At 49.0% G+C, this 21,973-nt stretch overlaps 1 protein-coding gene across 5 annotated transcripts in view; it reads right to left on the bottom strand.

The window, feature by feature from the left end:
* DENND5A (DENN domain containing 5A) overlaps positions 1-21,973 on the bottom strand; it is a 2,487,481-nt gene that overhangs the window by 2,375,656 nt on the left and 89,852 nt on the right. The gene's annotated exons all lie outside the window — the stretch shown is intronic.

Here is a 21,973-nt window from a genome sequence, read left to right as displayed (position 1 = left end):
ACGCCTGTGTCGACGCCCATTTTCGAGTTTCGAAAAACTAATACTCCGCAGCTTCCACTAGATGTCGGCCTATGCACAGCATGTGATCTAAGCAGATTCCACAAGCCTCAGAAATATATATATTTTTTTTTTATTGTGTTTTAATCATTAAGATTTTTACAATCAGAAGAAGTAGCTCAATTTCATAAGAAGAACAGAAGTTGAAAAGTAAAAGTTTCAGCTGAGTACCGTTGATCAACATGTCGTTAAAATAGTTTGCTCAATCACCTGTTCTGTTTGTAACGGGAAGGGTTTTTGAATATCTTGTAGGATGTTGTATGTTAACATTCAGGTGTTTTTTTCTCCCGTCATCAATCTTGACCAGCAAAGGTTTTCGTCCTGCAGCAAAAAGTCTGAGAATAGGCGCTTCAGGTAGAGTGATCTGTACTTGAGAGTACCGGGGCAAGACAAAAGTACAGAGTCACAAAATCTGCAGCCGTTTGTTGTTGCGAGCCCACGTATAGAGAGGATTTTGTTGGTGGGCAAAAGATTTAGTCTTGCTCTCAGTAGCAGATTTTGGGCTTTTTTTGATGGAAATAGTTTGATAAATGGTTGCATGTCGTTCAGTTTTTTAGGGTTCCAAGGCAGATAAGTCGTCAGTTTGTTCGCCAAAGCTTTCTCCCCAGTTTTGATCCAGTCAAGCTCTAAGCTTTTTCAAGACCTTCACTGGATTATTCTTAAGAATCTCCTCGTCCAATGCCACCTCCTGGAGAATTTCTTGGTTTCTCTGAGCCCATCTAGTTATCATCTTGCAGCCAGCGTTTTTTATTTCTTGTACAATCAAATTATAAACGGAGGGTTTTTCCGCGAGCAGACATTTAAGACAGAGCATCAGAGAATTACAGCTCACTGAAGCCGACAGGGAAAGTTGGCTTAGTTCCTTTCTGATACAGGCCATAGAGACACAGCTAGGAAGACCCAAAATGTTTCTCCAAAAACTTACCTCCAAAGTAAGCCAAAAAGATGGTGGAATATTTGGCATTGCCTCGGCTCCACAAGTTAATGGATGGACAACCTTCGCCTTATAAAAGTTGATCACAGGGATCGGGGAAAAACGGCCAAATTTCCTGTCTATTGCGTGCCCTTGCGCTGTCAGTTTTCTTGTTTTGACCTTCAAGAATTTCTGCATTCCTGTCTCGTTTTTTGTGTTATCCAGGATCACCCCCAAATATTTAAACTCAACCACTTTCTCGATCACTTTCCCCTCTAGGGCTAGATTTATTCTCTCTTTGGTTTTTATACCTTTGGACACAATCATCAATTTGGTTTTGGCTTCGTTGATCTATAGGTTGTTTCTTTTCATGTACGCCTGGAGATTGCCAAGTTGGCGTTGAAGCACAATCGGCGTATGGTCGAGTAGTGTCACGTTGTCTGCATACAGAAGTCGGCTTATTTGAGTTTTGCCCATTTTAGGTGGGAAGCTTCGGAAGTCTATTTCTGGGTCTTCGATGTCCTCTGGAAATGCTAGAAACAGCGCCAGTGCCAATGCCAATGGGCATCCCTGTTTGACCCCCCTTTCCGTCTGGATTTGGGCGGAAAGGAGTCCCTGTTGGTTGAAACGCACTCATGTTGGTGCCTGAATACAAAGCTTTAATCGGCTCCAACAGGGAGGATGGACAATTCCAGGCTGATAGTTTTCCCATAAGAGCGACCTGTCCACCGGGACAAATGCCTGGGTGAGATCCACGAAAACAATAAATGTTCGTGGACCACCCTTTAAGACCTTGTGCTTCAAGATGTTCAATGTCAAAATATTAGCTGATGTACCGCAATTTTTTTTAAACCCAGTTTGTAAAAAGTGTTCGCAACATCACAGTTTTTGCCCAAGCTTTAAATTTAGTTAACAGAAGGGACCCGTATACCTTTCCAATACAGTCCAATAATGCTGTCGGCTGATAGTTTGCTGGGTCCCTTTTGTTGCCCTTCTTGTATATGGGTACTACCGTCGCCTATTTCCATGATAGTGGGACAGATTTAAATTTGGCACATCTTTGGTATATTTTGCTTAGGAGTGCCGCCCACTCTTCGGGATAAGCCTTGAGGTCCAAGTTTGCAATTCCATCAGGACCAGGCGCGCGAGAATTCTTAAGGGTCTTGATTTGCCACATGTCGTCTTCCCGGTCTTCCAAAGGAACTCACTTCACCTGGTCAATCTTTCTTGTTTTCTATTTAGGAGTCTGGGTTGTTGTTGGTGCAGAGAACAAGGTTTTAAAGAAGTTAGTCCATACTGTTTTGCCTATGTTGTTCAGAATCGTGAGTTCTTCTATTGGACTGGTTGAATTAATGAGCAACCAAAATTCTCGGCTTTTGTTTCCCTGTATCGCTCTTTGGATAGCCTCTGCGTCTTGTTGATATAATGACCACCGGTGGGGATTCAGCCACGATTTATAACTTCCGGGAGGATTCCATTACTAACTGGTTTGATTCTATTGGTCCAAGCAATTTGGCCTTTCTCTTTGCTTTTCTTAGTTCTCTTCTCTTCTCTACCAGAATTTTGTCGAACACATGTTTCCTAGGCTCAACAGCTTTCTTTGTGCCCTTTTTCTTTTCAAAGATCTCAAGTAAAGGTAAGTAATCTATCTAGCTGGCGATTGCAGGATAGTCTTGCAAATAGTTCTCAGAGAATTTCTTATCATTGAGGGTGGTGCTGAGGCTGCACTTTCAGCTCGCGCCTCCCAACTCCTTGCCGTTTGTCTTTTTTGCCACTCGTGATCTCACTTTGGGCAATACTTTACCAGGCCTGTTTAGAATAAACACTGGTTCTAGGTTTTGTGGTTTTGAACTCTGTTACTGTCCCGTTCCGTCTCTTGTTTTCATCTGATGTTACAACTTTAACTTTAAAATTCTTAGTTAGATCAATCGTGGTGTTCTTCTGTGTTTCTATGTCATTGCTGCTTGTTAATTTAACGTGGTGGTCTCGGCAGCCGCCCGAAGAGCCCGTTTTCCCTTCTTGGTTTGATCTGACTTCTTCCCTCTCCAGAGTCATTATGTAAGCTTCTAAAAAAGTTAGTTTGGCCAACAATGAAGCTTGTATGGATGTATGATCTTTCAAGGTGTCACTAACCCCTTCGTATAACTTCATGAAAGGGGCGAGGGCAATTGTCACTGTGGACATTTTCGTTAGCATGTCCGTTTTTTTGGTGTTGTAATTCCCCTATAGGATTCAACACAAGAAGTGGTTCTTCCTTTCTCTGGTGAGTTTGGCCAAAGGAGGCCCGGCGTAGCTCGAGACGAATTGTGTGGTCCTTGAAGATCCAAAGAAGGTCTACGCCGTCCTCCCACATTTAACAGCTGATCCAGGCACAGCTGATCTGCCTGCCGCGCCCGCCAGCCCCTCCTCTCCTGCTTTAAAGGGAGAGGAGGCAGACCGGCAGGCGAAGCCGCAGTCTGGCGAAGGCCGTTGGGAAAGGCCGACGCCGCTCTCTGCAGCTCCGCTGCGAGGGCCTCACACCAGGAACCCCCCCAGGATCCACAGATGCAGCCCCCACCCCGCCGCCATTACGATGCACGCGGCCCGGCCCGCGGTGCACATGGAGGAGCAGAGCCCCTCCCACTCAGCGCGACTCGGCACAGCTGATCCAGGCACAGCTGATCTGCCTGCCGCGCCCGCCAGCCCCTCCTCTCCTGCTTTAAAGGGAGAGGAGGCAGACCGGCAGGCGAAGCCGCAGTCTGGCGAAGGCCGTTGGGAAAGGCCGACGCCGCTCTCTGCAGCTCCGCTGCGAGGGCCTCACACCAGGAACCCCCCCAGGATCCACAGATGCAGCCCCCACCCCGCCGCCATTACGATGCACGCGGCCCGGCCCGCGGTGCACATGGAGGAGCAGAGCCCCTCCCACTCAGCGCGACTCGGCACAGCTGATCCAGGCACAGCTGATCTGCCTGCCGCGCCCGCCAGCCCCTCCTCTCCTGCTTTAAAGGGAGAGGAGGCAGACCGGCAGGCGAAGCCGCAGTCTGGCGAAGGCCGTTGGGAAAGGCCGACGCCGCTCTCTGCAGCTCTCCGCTGCTCGACGGCGCGCAAGGCGCCATTATGCTGTCCCACACAAGGTAAGGCCACTTGCCTTAATATCCGCATGTCCCACTCATCATGGGGGAAGGTCCCTCCTACTACTTTGCGCACAGTGCCGTGCAGCTTCAGAAACGCACGACTCCGGTCGTGCACCCGCCCCACCATCACCTACACCCCGAATCTAGTAGACCGTAACCTAAAGGTAGGTCTCAGATGTCTGCCACCGTCACGCAGGCACAACTCTAACTCGACTTACCCGGATGACACTCTTGTGCCCCACAGGCCTGCCTGCACCACGGCACCATTGTACACTGAAGCCACTGCACCTCTTCCCCGCCCAATCTCATCAGACGCTCAAATCAAACTCCCCATTACTAACACTGTCGCGGAACTATCATCTACGCCCAGGCCAAGTGATGCCTACAAGCCCAATGTGGCTACTATTGTCTCTGCTGCACTTACACCTCATGTGGACTATGTACCGCCAGTTATGCCTAGTGATGCCCCCATGCCAAATGTTGATATTGTTGACACTGTTGATACTACTGCCCTTATTATGCCCAATGTTGTCTCTGCATTACCTGTTATGCCTAGTGCCGACACCACGACCAATCCCAAAAACATATTACCCCCTATCCCTGACCCACCCACTACCCCCCCCAGACCACCCACTTCTATCACACCTCCTCCGGTCCACACCCTCAGTTGCGCCCTGCTCAACGCTCGCTCCGTACCTGCCCACGCCCTCGACATCAACGACCTGATCATTAAGGACAATCTTGACCTCCTATTCCTCACAGAAACTTGGCTCAATGAAAGTTCAGGCCCGGCACTAGCTCTGGCTATTCCGTCGGGGTACTCCATATTCAGGAAGGACCGCACCTTTCAAAGAGGTGGTGGCGTGGCCCTCATCGCCAGGGAAACCTTTGCTATTAGGGAAATGGCAGGGCAACTTGACCACAATAGTGACTACCTCCCACTCAAAATCAATATTTCTCCTAACTGCACCATAACTGTGCACATTGTCTACAGACCTCCGGGTCCTTGCACTGACTTCCATGACACCCTCATCTTCGCACTGTCTAACAACATCAAAAAGACTTCACAGGTCATACTCCTGGGCGACTTCAACTTGGGGCTCAATGACCCTAAGGACCCCCTTGCCAAAACCCTTAAGAACGCCCTATCCACCCTGGGCTTTGCGCAATCTGTCTCTGACTCCACCCACATCAAGGGGCGCACCCTCGACTGGATCAGTCAACATAGCTGCTCACTACTTGTCACGGAAAACACGCCCGTCCCATGGTCTGACCACCACTACATCCAATTCAACCTTCGCACCAAAAAAGAGACCAACTCACCTCCCGCCCCCTGCCCAGCTACTCTCGCCAGGAGCTCCCGCCAGCTCACAGCCGAGAATCTAGCACCCTACCTCCGCAACCCCGCCTTGCAGGCCCCATTCTCCAACAACCCAGAAACCCTAGCCAACACTTTCAAAGAAGTCATCACCCAAGCAGTTGACGCCGTTGCGCCATTGACGCTCAAAAAAGCTAAGAAAACCAAACACGCTAATTCATGGTTCTCCAAAGAACTCCTTGAACAACGGGCGCAAAAGAGGACTGCCCTCTCCATTTGGAAAGCTAACCCTTCAGAAACCACCAAAAATGCGTTCAAAGCCATCTCTAAATCCTACAAAACTAACATCACCCTAGCTAAAGCTGCCTCCTTCAACGCTAGGATCTACGATGCCAAATCTGGGTCAAAGGAAATTTTCACCATATTCAGGGAACTGGAAAAACCATCCTCTCCTCCTCCTGCTCTCATCAAAGATGACAACTGGTGCAATAGCATTTAATCCGCAATGCTAGACAAGCTTAACACTCTTCAAACTAAAATTCGTGGCCACCAAAAAGCCCTTTCCCGCCTCATAGCTAACCTACATAGTCAACCCACCACACCGTCCACCACTATTCCCTCTCCATCTTTTGACTTCAAAGATATCACTGAGCACGAGGTCATCACCCTGCTCAAGTCCATCAAACCCTCCAACTGTAAGGGAGATGCCTGTCCAGCTAGTCTCATTAAAGACTCAGCACAGATCCTAGCTCCTTTCCTTACAGCATTCATTAATTCATCCTTCCAGTCTGGCCACGTTCCAACCGGACTTAAGGAGGCCTGGGTACGCCCACTCCTCAAAAAACCCTCGCTGGACCCAACGATCCCGGGGAATTATCGACCTATCACCACTGTACCCTTCCTGCTGAAAATCTTGGACAAAGCAGCTTACCTGCAAGTCCAAAAGTTCCTTGAAGAAAACCGTCTCCTTGGCCTGCGGCAATCTGGCTTCCGCCCACGACACGGCACCGAAACGGCTCTCTTGGACCTAAAGAACCAAATGGACGATCTAAGAGACGCAGGGAAACCTGCTCTCCTTCTGCTCCTGGATCTATCCGCCGCCTTTGACCTGGTGGACCACAACACCTTGTGTCACCATCTAGCTACCCAAGCTAACTTTTCCCCCAAAGCTTGTGAATGGATTTCCTCCTTCCTCCAAGAAAGGGCCATGAAAGTCTTCTCCGACTCAGCCTGTGCCACCCCTAGCCACATCACCTGCGGTGTGCCTCAGGGCTCATGTATCGCGCCCACGCTCTACAACCTCTTCACGAGGCCACTGTTCAGCATCCTTGACTCCCTGGGCATCTCGTATACCAACTATGCGGATGACACCCAGGTCCTCATCCCACTCACAGGCGACTACCTGGCGGATACTAAAACTCTTACCACCATCTACTCCACTATCCAATCATGGATGGCAGACAACTGGCTATGCCTCAATAGTGAAAAAACCGAACTCCTCCTCATAGGAGCACCTTCCACGTTGGGGAACCTCGGTGTACAGTACTCTTCCTTCACTATTGACAACATTCCCATCAAGGTCTCCAATCATGTGAAGACACTCGGAGTCTACCTAGACTCCGACTTGTCAATGGATAGACAGGTCAATGCCATTGCCTCCTCCTCAGCCTATTACTCGAAAGTCCTCAACGCTGCCAGACCTCTCCTGTCACGCCAGAATTGCCTCACCATTGCCAGGGCAATAATTGGATCTAGGCTGGACTACTGTAATGCCCTACTCGTTGGGACCTCCAATAAGAACCTGGCCAAACTTCAGCTAGTGCAAAATAATGCACTTAGGGCTGCCACAGGCACCGCGAGAAAAGACCACATCTCAGAAGTCAGAAGACAGGCACACTGGCTTCCGGTGAAAGAGAGGATTGTTTTCAAAACACTTGCCCTCACCCACAAATGCCTCCATGAACTTGCCCCACCCTACGTGACCCAAAGAATCACCAAGCACTCTGCCACCAGACCATTAAGAACGTGCTATTCCAACACGATTGTCACGCCCAAATCACGCAAGGTGCGCGCCGGTGGTGCCAGCTTTCCCACGCGGGCCGCCACCCACTGGAACGCACTGCCACCTCACATCAGAATGATTGAATCCCACCAAGCCTTCCGCAAAGCGGTTAAAACCAAGCTCTTTGTATGAAAAGTACCTGACTGCATTCTGTCACTGTATTATGATTATCATTCTTCACTTGTAACTATGCCTGTAATTATGTATCCATAAGACCTCTCGTCTCATGCATATCTGCTGAATTAAGAATCCAACACTTACTTGTAACAGCGCCTCGATGCCCATGGGCTGCAAGTGCGCTATACAAATGTGAATAAATAAAATAAATTAAAGGGTCCCAAAGACCTTGGTCAGCATTAGTTTTCGGCAAGAAAATGTTCCCGTTTGTTGACAGTCCCTTTCTAGGGGGTTTAGCTATTTTTATCAATTCGTTGGAAGAATCTTCCAACAACTGCCGATGTTCATTTGGAGGACGATTTTCGTTCTGGTCTTTCTCGCCCATGTCCAGCTCCAAGGGCTTACCTGATGGTACAGGCTTTTCCTGTAGCACCGACAGACTGTTCTTTTGCTTAAGTACGGAGTCCATTTGTGTGCGTCTGTCTTCTAAAATGGAAGACACTTTAACTCCTTCAGTACCGTATTCGGGCTTGGGAGCGGTAATATCGTGACTACCTCCGGTGATAAGATGTTGTTTGGTTCCTTGGGATTGCCAGTCAGTTGGGAGCTACTTGTCCGACTGACGTTAGATGTCGGTGAAGTGGGAGTGCTCACAATTCAGTTTGTACTGGCATCCGTTCAGTTCTTCTCAATTTTGCTATTGGCAAACACTCATTGAGTGACTCGAGGATTTCCATGTCAGTGAGCTTAACTCTTCTTGCTGTTCTGCCGAATGTTCTGGGACCAAGATAGTTTCAGGTTTGTAGGCGTTGCAATGTTATTTCTGGTGTTTTTCTGCGCTAATAGTTTATCTTTCTCATGAGGCCTTTTGATTAAATTGGGTGTTTTTTTTTTAAATGGTTTCCTTCAGCGGTTTGCAAAGATAAAGTTTGTGGCCATTTTTTGCTGTTGAGCGACACCTCTGTTTTCCACAAGGCTGTTCACCACTAAGGGCAGAGGTTTAGCAAGTCTGGGTTCCCAGTGTACTAGGGCTTGCACACTCAACATTTTCTAAGGGGAGAGCCAAGCCTTCTGCACACAGAGTCTCCTCACCATCTGGTTTCTCACAGCACAGGCCGCCTTCACTCACGCTCCCTTTGAGCTGGGTGTTTAAGATGCGGTTACCAGACCGCTCCCCACCCCGCGCCACCCCTGCCGCCTCTCTCTCCGGAGGCCGGCAGGGGACAGCTGGGTGGTGGCGAGCTGGAGCCAGTATTCCTGTTGCCCACTTGAAGTCCAGACTGCTGGATCACCTTGGCCGTAGCCAGGGTGTCATTGCCAGGGCGATTCACCCTCTCCCCCTGGGCCGAGACCATCAAGACCATGGTACTATTTGACATCGGAGGGCTAGTGTCTAATGGAGATTCTAGGTTTGTATACATAGCTCTCCCTTTTCCCTTTGCTTTTTGCCAGAGGGCAGGTCCATTTGTTTGGTATATTGGGTCGCCTGGTCCTGATATTTCCGTTAGGGTGCGTGACCGAGAACTCCGAATGCACAGACGATCTTCCTCGTCTGGAAGCAAAGGTGAAAAAGGAGGACATTTCTGCTCTAACTACCTGTCCTGTCAGAGCTTGTTTACTGGTGCCTCGGGTTTTGACTGGCAGTTCTACTCCCAATTTCACCTGGTGATGCAAAATAATAGAAGGGGCTGAGAGTCCTGCACCACCACCACTCCAATCAATTGTCAATTTAGAACTGCAAAAGCTGCCAAGTTGGTCAGTCACCCGGATCACTGTCTTGGCGCTTTCCAAGTCCTCCCGCCGTCGGGACTCAACAGCACCCGTAGGCGCGGGGTTGCATGCCCTGGTTTCCCAGGGTTTTTCCACTGGTTTTACTCAAAGGGTGTCGTTCCTCAACCCCCCCCCCCCCACAGATCCACGTTCGACTCACTTATGACTCTACCAATGTCGATGTAGAGAAGTGAGTATGCTGCCAGCAATCTTTTCGATTTCAATTGTTTCAGTTGTTTCGATATCTTCAGTATTGCAGCCTCCTGCCAGCAACAGAACACCTCTGTGCGGCGTACGCCGTCTGCCAGTTAGGATTTGCTACGGCTACGCAGCTGCAGTCTGGAGATGATCTATAGTCTGCAAGCTGCGAGCCGCGATCCGGCACGGTCTCACCACAAACCGCTATGCTGAGTTGTGAACCGTTAGAGTAAAGAACCCTACGCTCTACTCCTCTGCAGCAAGGGACGCGAAACGTCAGAGCTGGCGTGTCAAGCCGCACCTCCTCACACACAAACGATTAGTTACAGAGGCCGCCTCTGACACGAAGTTGGAGTTTATATTGTTAATGCTGCATTTAAGGGCTACCTCCCAACTTGTTATGAGGGCGTTTGACTAGCTTGTATATAAATACCCCAACTAGGCTATTTGGGGTGTTGATTAGTTAGTTGCTACTCCCTACCTTATTATTAAAGTTGGTATGTTGCCATTTCTTCTTTTTTTATGTCTTTCATATTTCTTATGAACATTTCTAATATTTGTGGTTATATGATTATTTTAACAAAGTTACTCACCGTTGTGACTACCTTTCTCCTAGTCCATAGTCCCCTTTCCTCCATTCTTGTGGGACATTACGTCCTACGGGACAGGACAAAAGCACTTTTGTTTTAAATCAAACATTAAATTTGTGTCCTCCTGAGCACCGCCCGGTGCATTGCCCTTCAGTCCTTTTCTATCGAAAGTCTGAGACCATTTAACCAACAATAGAGGATACTTTTTAGAGGGGACGGCGGGTGGGCGTATGGAGGAAAGGGGACTATGGGCTAGGAGTAAGGTAGTCACTACAGTGAGTAACTATGTTACACTCCTACGTCTCGTCACCTTTCCTCCATACTTGTGGGAGATTCCCAAGCACAACCATAGGTAGTACGGGTGGATGGAAAATTCCTTTACTTGAATACGTTTTTGAGAACAGCCTGGCCGAATTGGGAATCAGCCTTGGAGCTCAGGTCTAAGCAGTAATGCTTACAGAAAGCCAGTGGGGAGGCCCATGTAGCCGCCTTGGTGATGGACTCCCAACGGAAGGAAGTGGAGGCAAGAGCAGTCGCTTTGCCACCCACTAGATGTGCATGGATGCCCTTTGGTGGTTGAAGGCCTTGTATTTCAGAGGCCTATAAGATCCATGAGGCAATTGTTAGGCAGAAAAATGTGCAGTTCCCTCTGGGACCACTGCAAAAGATTTAGGACTGCAGGTGTTTGGCAGTAAACCCATTTGGTAGCAGTCTGTACCACACAGATTCACTTGGTAGCTGTGGCTGAGCAGTCAAGACTTCCCTCAAGAAGAGTTAGGCAGTATACAAAGTATTCACAATAGGTCAAGAGAACACAGCAGAAAAAGTAAACACTGACCAGGGCTTGGTGTAAAAGAGATATAATTATTTATTTAAAACCACATCTAGAAAACACACAGGCACTAATAGTAAGCAATTCAAAAACACGGTCGCTAAAAGATATACACTCCCTTAAAAGAATTAGACAAGTCTTAAGTAAAGCCCCACTTATTTTCAGACAGCGGTGAGCGCTTAACATAGATGGCACTCTAATAGTTTGTTTTAAAAAGGGAGAGAAAAGCAGAGAACAAGTTGAAACAGATCCCAACACTTTTAGCAGAACATAACAAGAGGAAGGCAAAGTAAAACCGTGAAGTTAGAGTTCAAGATCCACCTTCAGAGGATCCAAACGAAATGTGTCCAAGGTCACACAGTTGCAGTGCACAAAAGTCTTGTAATGGTTCAAAAAGGAGTTGGATCAAAGAAATTGACCAGTTAGATGGTCAAGGCGGCCAGCCCAGTCCAGAAGGATATGGAGTTACTATTACCTTGTAGCAATCTTTAGAAAGGGAGGCCAGGCGGACACGGTACCTTAAAGTGGTGAGAACGCTCCAGCGGGGACAGTTGCTCCTTGCAGCGGATGCAAGTCGGTGCTTCGTCTGGGGGAAGAGAGGATCTCTTCGCGGAGGAAGACAGGAGTCCGTTGCACTGCCAGGGAAGAAACCAGTCGCAGAGTTTCTCGGGTACAAGGAGCGGTCCAGTGATTCGCGGTTCAGTGGTGAGTGGCTATACGGCTGCCGGGGTGCTTGGCATGGGCAATTCAACCACAAACCGGGCTGGGGTGCGAAGAATGAAAGGTAAACTGGTTGTGCCCACCAGTCAGGGGAAGAAGTCGCTCCAGCCGGGAGATCTTCTCTGTCGTCGGGAAGTGGTGAGCCGGTTCTGCAGGGCTCCACCGGTGGTGTCGTCGTGGTAGGTCGGCTGAGCTTCTCCCTCGTCGGATTCTCAGGTCCTGTGGCGACTTCTGAAGTTCCAGTCCCCAAAGCCCTGTTTTTATGCAGAAAACCCCCATTCACTTAGCCTAACTTCACTCAAACATGCTAAGTGGTGATCACACAAGAGTGCGACTTGAGTTACCAAGGTAACTCAGTCGAGGGTGCCTAAACCCCCTCCCACACCCCCTGTGGTAACCAGACAGAGTGGCATCACTTTTGGAGGCTTCTGTGGAGAAGCCCGCCAAAAAGTGGAACAAAGGGCTCGACTTGGGTTGGAGTCACAGAAGAGAACACAAACGCCATTTTAGAATAGAGTCTTGGCAAAAAATACCAACCGGAGAATTAATACTTATTAAATAAACCGGCGGTATGTTCGAGGCTATGAGAAATAAATAATTAAAGTTGGTAGCCCTGAACAATGGGAAAATCCCATAGGAAAATATTTGCGGTTGAATATAAAAAGTAGTTTCCACTGCCACCAGCCAAAACTCGATCAGGGGGGACGGAGACATGCCCCTTCGACTAACAGACCTCGGGGCAATCGAATTGCCCCGACCAGTATGTCCACAATATGATGGTTTGTACTGGTTTCTGTTAATAATTTGGGACTAGTAAAGCCAATGGTGACTTTACATGCCCTGGGAGACAGTCAGTCCCAGGGTATGGAGTCTATGGTGGGGTGTCACTATGACACCCCTGGGTTACTGCACGGAGGGTGCTGTGTAACACACATATGAAAAACCCATGAGACCCTATGGAGTAAAGGACCCCATAGCCCATAAAACACATTACAAGTCAAAGGAACACCATAGATCATGTCCAAGAGTGGGAGAAAAAGGGTCTCACTCTTGGCAGGAGGAAACAACAAACTCCAGAAATCCAGCAAAGCTTCTGGGGGACTCACTAGGTTAGGAAATTCAGCCCAAAGAGAGAATTCTCCCTAACAGCAATCCCATGGGAGATGAATGCTTTCGAAGCTGGTTTCCCTTTAGGGTCACCGGATGTAACAGAGTTGTGAGGAGCTTCTGAGTTCACTCATTCTATCGAGGTAAAACTTCAGGGCATGCCTGACGTCCAAATTGTGTAGAACCCACTCGGCATCAGATGCCAGGCTCGGGAAGAAGACTGGTAAGGAGATAGATTGGTCCAAATGAAAATCAGTAACCACCTAAGGAAGGACGAAAGGATGAGTGCGAAGCACAACCTTATCCTTGTGGAAAATGAGGAACGGATGTTCCACGGAGAGAACTTGGAGCTTGCTTACTTGCCTTGCCGATGTTATTGCGATCAGAAAAGCAACCTTCCAAGAGAGGTACTTAAATCGGTAGTGGCCATGGGTTCAAACGGCTTATGACGTAACACATTGAGGACCACATTTAGATCCCATTTGGGATGAGGTGCCCGCACCGGCGGAAACAGAAGAGGGCCAGCAAAATGCCTTTTGATGACTGGATTAGTCAAAGAAAAAGAACAGCTGCCCGTGGACAGGTAGGCCACAATGGCGGATAAATAAGTCCTGCATGACAGAACATGGATGCCAGAAGCTGCCAGCTGAGACACAAAGGATAGAATGGTGTCGACCGAAGCATGCCTGGGATAGAGCTGTTTAGCTAAACACCAGTGGCAAAAACAGAGCCCTTTGCTCCTCTATTGGGCCCTCGTAGAAGGTTTCCTGGCCGCTTGGATAATGCGTGTATTGTCTTCGGACAAATTGAACTGCGCTTAAGATCTGAACTCAGGCACCAGGTCGCCAAGCTGAAAGATTGTGGGGAGGGGTGCCACTGCTGGCAATTGCTCTGGTGAAGAAGGTCGGGTATCTGCGGAAACCTAATCGGAGGAAAAACCGTCAGGAGTGCTCGCATCTGCAGCTGCTCCTTACCACCGGAGCATGGCTGCTTTCTTCGCCCTGCTGGAGTTCCATCTCTTCTGAAGGTATGCGGATGTAATTTCAATGCTGATCTCCAATAACAGCACTTGCTGCTCCAACCTGCATGTGATCATACAGAAAAGAAAACGAAAATTTGAGGTGCTTGCATTTCATCAGCGCAACATTGCTCGAGGTCTTCCTTGCTTGGAAACCTTGTATTGGCTGACTATTGATCTGGTCAGCCTTGTCTGCCTTTGTTTGCCGTTTTCGCTGCGATTTTAAAAATGGGCGCTGCTCTATTTTGAAAATAGAAGCTGCCTCTCTGGGCCTCTGCACCCTAATCTGTGTACTGATTGGCCACTCGACCAGACAAATTGGCCAACTGGGGACCGTCAGGCTTTAGCTGGCCCCTTTTCTTCAAAGGCCCACTTCTGAAGCCCGTGTCTGCTTCCCTGTCTGCTACATGAATCTACTACCGCTACCTGACCCTCCCCCTGGGGTGCCAGCTCACTCAGCTATGATGCTGTACTACCAAGACTTTCTTACTTCCCTCCCCATGGGTTAGTTCCCTCCTTCTGTTCACCCTTTCTTTTCCGTTCATGGACCTTCACTCTCCCCTCTGCCTGTTCCAAATGTCTGCCTGTTATGTTCTCTAATGCTCTCGTTGCAGCACTCGCCTCTAACTCATACCTCATTGCATTTACCTATGCTGCCTTAGCATTTTGCCTTTGAAAGTCAAATTTAGGTGTGTTTGTGAAAGTCAAATTTGCGTGTGATTTTTCATTTTACTTTGGCCCCAATAGTAACCTGCTAGTCCAGTGACTGTTCCATACCGCTGTATTTTCATATTTTTCCTACTGCCTCCTCTCTTTACCTGCCCATGGTTTTTTCTGTTTCTCCTATCTACTCCAACTGCTTCTCTATCAACTATCCTTCCCTTCTCACCAAGTCTGGTAAGAAGACATTTAAAAAGGATATCTTGGCCTCTACCCCAGGTCTCCCCATCGCTGATACCTATTCCAGTGCCTCTGCCAGACAAACCCTCACTGACATCCTTGTTGTCGTTCCTTCGCCAGATCTCTGGACCCCTCATATGATCTCTGTGCTATGTCCTGTCTCCTCCTCTCCCATTAATGGTGGCTCCAGCTGAGAGGTCCTCATGGATTCCTTGGACTCCTCCAGAGTCGTCATTAATGTCTACCTTAATGACACTGTTGTGGTGCAAGGCTCACAGGCCAATCTCCTCCTCTTTGATAGGTGGTTCCCGTGCCTCATCAACTTCCTCTCATCTCATCTCCAGCTGTCCCCTACTCTCCTCCCTTGGATACCTTGCCCTCTTTCCCTTCCTCCTCTGCCTCACCTCAAGCTCCCTCCACACCCCCGCAGGGCGTACCTCTGATTTGTACCCCTCCCCGGAAGGTCTTTAAGGCTGGCAACCTTCTTCATCTTACCACTCTCAACTCTCGTTCTGCTGTCAAACACTCCCCTGATATCTGCCACCTCCTTAAATAACTTGACCTTGATGTCCTCGGTCTTACCGAGACATGGTTCATGGCCAGCTCTGTTGCAAGCTTTGACACTCTCCTCCCCGATGGCTACAAGATCCTCTCTGCCCTCAGATCTACCCGGCCCGGAGGGGGTGTAGCCCTGATCTTCCCTGAGTGGATTCCTGCCTCTATCATCCCCACTCAGACTTACTCCTCTTTCGAATGCCTTGTCTCCAGGCTCTCTCGCTCACCTAGCCACTCTCTTACTGTTTCTACTCTCTACCGGCTCCCTGGTCAAATCACTTCTTTTCTCTCCGAGTGGGCAGACCTCTCCTCCTCCCTCCTGGTCTCAACCACTCAACTCCTCCTCCTTGGTGACTTAACATCCATCATGATTCTCCCTGTTCCTCATCTGTGCTCTTTCGCGACCTCTGCGATTCACTCTCCCTCTCTATCCTCCCCTCCAGCCCGACTCACTCTGTTGGTCACACACTTGATGTCTTGATCTCTTCTGGCCTCCCCGCTCTACTCCTCTCTCCTGGAGTGATCACTGCCTCCTCTCCTCTTTCCATCTACTCCCCTCAAGCCAAGCCTAGCCCACCTTCTCGGACATCCCATGAAGCGTGTGTCAGTCGAGGCTTTCGCTGCCAGCTTCTCCCTCCCTCCTCCTCCCCGGGCTGACTCACACCCTGACACGGCCCTGTCCCTTCTCTACTCCTCAAATTCTGCTATTCTTAATGCTCTTGCCCTCGTCATGAGGATCCATTTGAAGTCCAAAGCCAAGTGCAATTCTTGGTATGACTCTGACCTAGCTACACTTAAACGTAAGTGTAGGGCGGATGAGAGGAAATGGAGGGCTTCTTGCTCATCCTCTGACAAACTGGTCTGCCGCCTGCTTCAAAGGCAATACCGACTCTGTCCACACCAAGAAGAGAGTCCACATTCAAGCCTGTGTCTCTGCAGCATCTAACAACTCTGCCAAACTCTTTTAAATATGTAAAGAGCTGGCCAACCTGGCTGCGGTCTCCACTCCTCCTCTCGCCTCCCAGGCTCTTTGCAATGCCCTTGCCTCTCACTTTATATCTAAAACCCAGGACATCTTGTCCACCCTCTCGTCCACCCTCTCGTCCATCCTCTCCTCCGCTCCCCCTTCTCCATCCTCCCCACTCTCCTTCTCTGCTTGCTGACCTTCCTTCAGCTACCCCCTCCCTCTTTTCTCCTCCTTTCCTCCCCTGATGAAGTCGCTAGACAAGTCCGATCTATGAAAGCCTCATCAAAACAGGTGCATCACTGTTCTTCTAAAACCATTAAGGACCACATCGATTCCCTCGCTCCAGCCCTTACCGATTTCTGCAACTTCTATGCCTCTGGATCTTTCCCCTCCCCTCTGAAGCACTATCTTGTGCATCCTCTCCTCAAGAAACCTGCAGCTGATCCTTGTTGTCTGGCTACCGCCCAATTTCCATTGCTTCCTTTTTGGGTAAGCTCCTGGAGAAGCTGGCCATCTCAGCTTAACCTGCATTCCGATTCTGTTGGCTCTCTCCATGAACACCAATCTGGCTTCAGAGCTGCCAGAAGCACGGAAACTGCTCTCCTGAACATCTGCAAAGACCTGCTCTCCAACCTTGACTCTAACATTCCCTCTGTCCTCATCCTACTTGATCTCTCCTCTGCTTTCGACACGGTCAACCATACCATCCTGCTCAATCGTCTCTGTGACAACCTGAGTATCACTGATCAGGCTGTGGCCTGGCTGACCTCTTTCCTCTCTGATCGACCCTCCCAGGTACAACTTGGGTCCTTCCAATCTTCTCCCCCTCTACCTGTGGTGTTCCCCAGGGGTCGAACCTCTCGCCCTGGCTTTTCAACCAATACCTGGCAACTCTCGCCTACTACATTTCCATTTTCTGCTCAAATTTCCACTGCTATGCTGATGACACCCAACTCATTTTCAGGCTTCCTTCAGCCACCTCCTCTCCCTCCCTCATCTCTGACTGCCTAATTGCCATTCAAAATTGGTATGCCATAAACGATCTATGTCCAAATGCCAACAAGACTGAAATCCTCCTTATTGGTACACCTTCACCATCCTTTCCCCTCACTCTCTGGCCCGCCTCCCTTGGCCCACCCTCCTGCACTGCCTCCGGGCCACCCCTTGAACTGAGGTCTGTATCTGTACCCATACAGTCCCCCACCCACTTTTCTTCTGCACTTATCAGATACACTCTGACTAACCTAGCACTTGCCACTTGCTGGCTGCACTACCACTATTGATTGCCTTTAATTTATTTATTTAACTTATTTATTCTGCTCTCTCTTCTGTTCCGCACTTTCCACTCCTCCCCCCTTTCATGCACTTTCCCCCTTCCTACGCACTTGCGCGCTCTCAATGTCCCTAGGCCTAGTAAGATCGTTGTTTTTGTTCTCCCCTATTCCCCTCCCTTTGCCTGGTCGTGATCTAAAACACTTGTGTAGAAGCGCGTAATAAATGAAATATAATTTCATGCTGTAGTTCCGAAAAGCAGAATCTGGCTGGCCACCAAGGAGCCATGAGCAGGATAGTGCAATTCAATGCGGTCCTGAGCTTGCAGTGACCGATGAATCAGTGACAATGGAGGGGAGGCGTAAGCCTTCATGTTGTCCCACAGAATCTTAAGGGCGTCCCCCAGGGAGGACGCTCCGAGCCTGTCCCTGGATGCATAAAGAGGAAGTTTGTTTGAAGAAGTTGCTAAGAGATCCACTTCTGGAGTGCCCCATTGATGGAAAATGTTGGACAGGACATCGCTGTTCATTTCCCACTTGTAACTGGCTGCCGACTCAGTAAATCTGCAGTCACATTGATATTATATGATATGATAGGTTATTTATAACTCGCTTAATACCCATAGGTTTCTAAGCGCGGACCCGGGGATCGAACCTGTGGTGCTCCGTGTCATCCTGCTTCCAAGGTGAGCATGTTGCCCCCGAGCTATCCTCCCGAAACATGTGACCCAGGATGTGTACAGCCAGGAGCCAAACATAGGGCTGGATGGCCGCTCCCAAATGTGTATGGCAAGATCCACAAGGAGAGGTGACTTGATGCCGACTTGGTTTTTGATGTAAAACATCACCACAGAATTGTCCTTGCAAATACAGACCACCCTGTTGGTGATAGTCGGTTGAAAAGCTTAGAGCGCCAGGAACAGAGCCAGGAGTTCCAGGTAACTGACATGAAACTGCCTGTCCTGAGGCATCCGCAAGTCGAATACTTTGAGGTGACTCAGCGTCACTCCCCGCCCCAGAAAGTAGGAGTCTGTAGGAATTGTTACTTGTGGGCAGGGCTCCTGGAAGGAGGCCCCCACAGAAAGGTTGTTGGCAGACTACCACCATTGTAGATTCGCCGTCATGCATGATGAAACTGGGATCATCTTGACATCCGGATCCGAAGACTGAGACCAACAGCTCCGAAGAGCCAGCGGAGTGTGCCTCATCTTCAGACATGCAAGAGGTAGAGCCAACACGCAAGAGGCCATGAGACCCAGAAGTCTTTGGAACCACCTGACTGTATTCCAACAGAAACCCCGAAAGATCCGGTCTTGAGAGGCCATAATGGATGATTTCCACCATTTCACTGACAGCCCAAGATGGAACAGGAGCTGAAGGAGTGACTGAAGATATGTCAAGGCCATCTGTGGGCAAGGACTGCGCAGGAGCCAAACGTCTAAGTATGGGTATATATGAATCCCCTGCAGTCTGAGGAATGCTGCCAAGACCAACATCATCTTCGTAAAGACACGCGGTCGCCGAGCTGAGACCAAAAGGGAGTACACGAAACTGGAAGTGTTCTGCTCCCACGGAGAACTGCAGATATTTTTGATGTGGGCTCCAAATCAGAATGTGCATGTATGCATTCTGGAAGTCTACCACGCTGAGCCAGTCGCCCTTCCGGAGAGAGGACTTTATCTGGCAGGGCGTGACCATCTTGAATTTCTCTAGGGGAACAGAAAGATTGAACTGGGAAAGATAGAGGATAGTGTGCAGGCCAGCCTGGTTGGGTTTGGGCACTGAACAGGCAGGAGTAGTAGCCCTCCCCATGCTGCATGAGGGGAACAGGCTCCACCGCTCTAAGGTCTAGAACTTTCTGTACTTTGGCTCTGAGGGATGGTGACCCAGTCTGCTGGAAGGGAGGGTTGAAGGGCGGGGTAGCGGAGGCAGAGGGGCATGCGGAAGCTCACCAGAGCGATTGACAAAACCCATCGGTCTTCGGTGATGGTCTGCTACGCCTCCAGATGAGAAGAAATTCGTCCTCCTCCGGAGTCTCATGAAACCGAAAAAAAGAACAAGTTACTTACCCATGGTAACGTTCTTTCGACTGGATGTTCCTCCCATGTATTCCTTATCTTTGATATTTCCAATATCCAGCTTGCTGCTTCGGAGTTTCTTTTGCAGTAAAGGGCGCTGTGTGTCGATGACTGGTCGTGTTGATGTCGCTCGGTGGCTTGCGTCATGGAGTCGACGTCATCACGGGTATAAGTAGCTCACGCAGCACCCATTGCTCAGTTCCGTTTCGAAGAGCGAAGCATGCCTTGAGTGGACTGTTACTAACCTTGAGAGAGCACAGACTGTAACCACAAGGAAACATTTGCTGCAGAGTAGGATGGAAGGGGTGGTTAAGGAATACGTGGTAGGAACGTTACCATGGGTAAGTAACTTGTTCTTCTAATGTATTATGTCCTCCCACGTATTCCTTATCTTTGATACATTCCCAAAGCAGTATACGTAATTTGGAGGTGGGAGTAAAATTGAAGTCATCCATATGCAGTGAGTGTAGGACTGCTTTTCCAAACAGTGATTCTTTAGTAGAAGAGGAATCCATATTGTAGTATTTTGTAAAGGTGTGTGCAGACGACCATGTGGCCGCTGAACAAATATCTTTTAACGGAACTCTCCTCTGTAAAGTAGATGAAGTTGGATACCCCTGGTCGAGTGAGCCCTTAAATGTTCTGGTGGATCCTTACCAGCTAGTTTGTAACTTTCTGAAATTGTTAAAATAATCCGTCTAGAGATGGTTCGTTTGGTGATGGCTAGACCCAATTTATGACCCGTGTAGCCCACAAACAACTGATCATCCTGTCTCAGCTTTGCTAGTCTGGTAATATAGAAGATAAATGCACACCTTGTGTCGAGTCTGTGAAGACTTTCTTCCTCTTTCCCCGGGTGTGGCGGGGGATAAAAGGATGGCAAGGTTATTTTTTGAGTGATGTGGAATTCAGAAACAATCTTAGAGAGAAAGTTAGGCTTCACCTTCAATACCACTTTGTCTTCTTGAAAAACAATACGAGAAGGCTTGCAGGATAAAGCCTGTAGCTCATTCACCCTTTGGGCAGATGCTATGGCCGCTAAGAAAACTGTTTTCAAGGTAGGTAAGGAGTCTTAAAGGGCAAGAATGAGGAGGTTCAAACAGAGTGCCCATTAAACAGTTTAAAACCAAATTGAGGTCCCATAGTGGGACTTGAAAAGGAGTTGGAGGATAAACATTAGTCAATCTTTTTAAGAATTGAATAACTAGAGGAATCTTAAAGTAGGAGACTTCCTCAGCAGTACACTTGAAGATGGAATAAATCTCCATTAGGTCATCCAGAGGTCCCAATCTTTGTATCTCAGCCTCTCAGAAGCATTGCGTGAAGGCTGAGAGTCCTGATATCCGGATGGAGAAACCGACCCTCCTCTCGCGAGAGAAGGTCCTCTCTTTGTGGAAGACGAATTGTAGGGCAGATGGACATGTCCAGAAGGTCCGGGTACCATGTCCTCCTGGCCCAGTCGGGGGAAATTAGGATCATTGTTTTACTGAACCTCCTGATTGCATTAGGAATGACGTGGACTGGAGGAAACGCATACAGGAGTGGAAATTACCAGTCCACCATGAACACGTCCCCCAACGCTCCTCTCAGGGGAAATGTCCTTGAGCAGTAACGCTCACACACTCTGTTGGCATAGGTCGCAAATAGAGCCACTTGAGGGGTTCCCCAAAGGGTGAAGATCTCTTGAAGGACTTCCTGAGCTAGTTCCCACTCATGGGAGACGGTGCTCTGCCTGCTCAGAGCGTCCGCCGTCGTGTTCTTCTCCCCGGCTAGATGAACTGCCGATAGAGATTCCTTCTTGTATTGCCCAGAACCAGAGCTGCATTGTGTCTCTGCACAGTGGTAGTGGCCCTACACCTCCTCTCTTGTTGAGGTAGTGCATGGCCATTGTGTTGTCTGTCATTAACAGGACATTCTTTCCTCGTACAGTGGGCAGAAAAGCCTTCAGCGCTAGTCTGATCACTCTCAGCTCTAAAAGGTTGATGTGCAGTTTGGACTCCGATAAAGACCAACGGCTGCTGATGGTTAAATCGTTGGTATGGGCTCCCCACCCCGTGAGTGAGGCGTCCGTCACTAATGTTATCTCCGGTCAAGGTTGCCAAAACGGTTCTCCTTCAAGATGTTCTCCAGATAGGCCCACCACTGAAGATCCAGTGCAAATCTGTTTGGGATTTTTAGGAGATTTGCTATCCTTCCTGAGAAATGTGACCACTGGGTCTTGAGCCCCTGGAGAGATCTCATTCTCAGGCGAGCCTCTGGCACCAGAAAAATGCAGGACGCCTTGCGGCCAAGCAATCTTAGAAAGTCCAAGGCCGGAAGATGCTGCACCTATTGCCTCAGGTGTTAGGCTGCACTCCCAGTGTTTTCTCTACCGGGGAAAGTGGAGG

Source organism: Ambystoma mexicanum, chromosome 11 (genome assembly GCF_040938575.1).
Source record: "Ambystoma mexicanum isolate Mex_15411 chromosome 11, UKY_AmexF1_1, whole genome shotgun sequence".
NCBI classification, from domain to species: domain Eukaryota; kingdom Metazoa; phylum Chordata; class Amphibia; order Caudata; family Ambystomatidae; genus Ambystoma; species Ambystoma mexicanum.
This window is presented reverse-complemented; position numbering and strand designations above follow the sequence as displayed.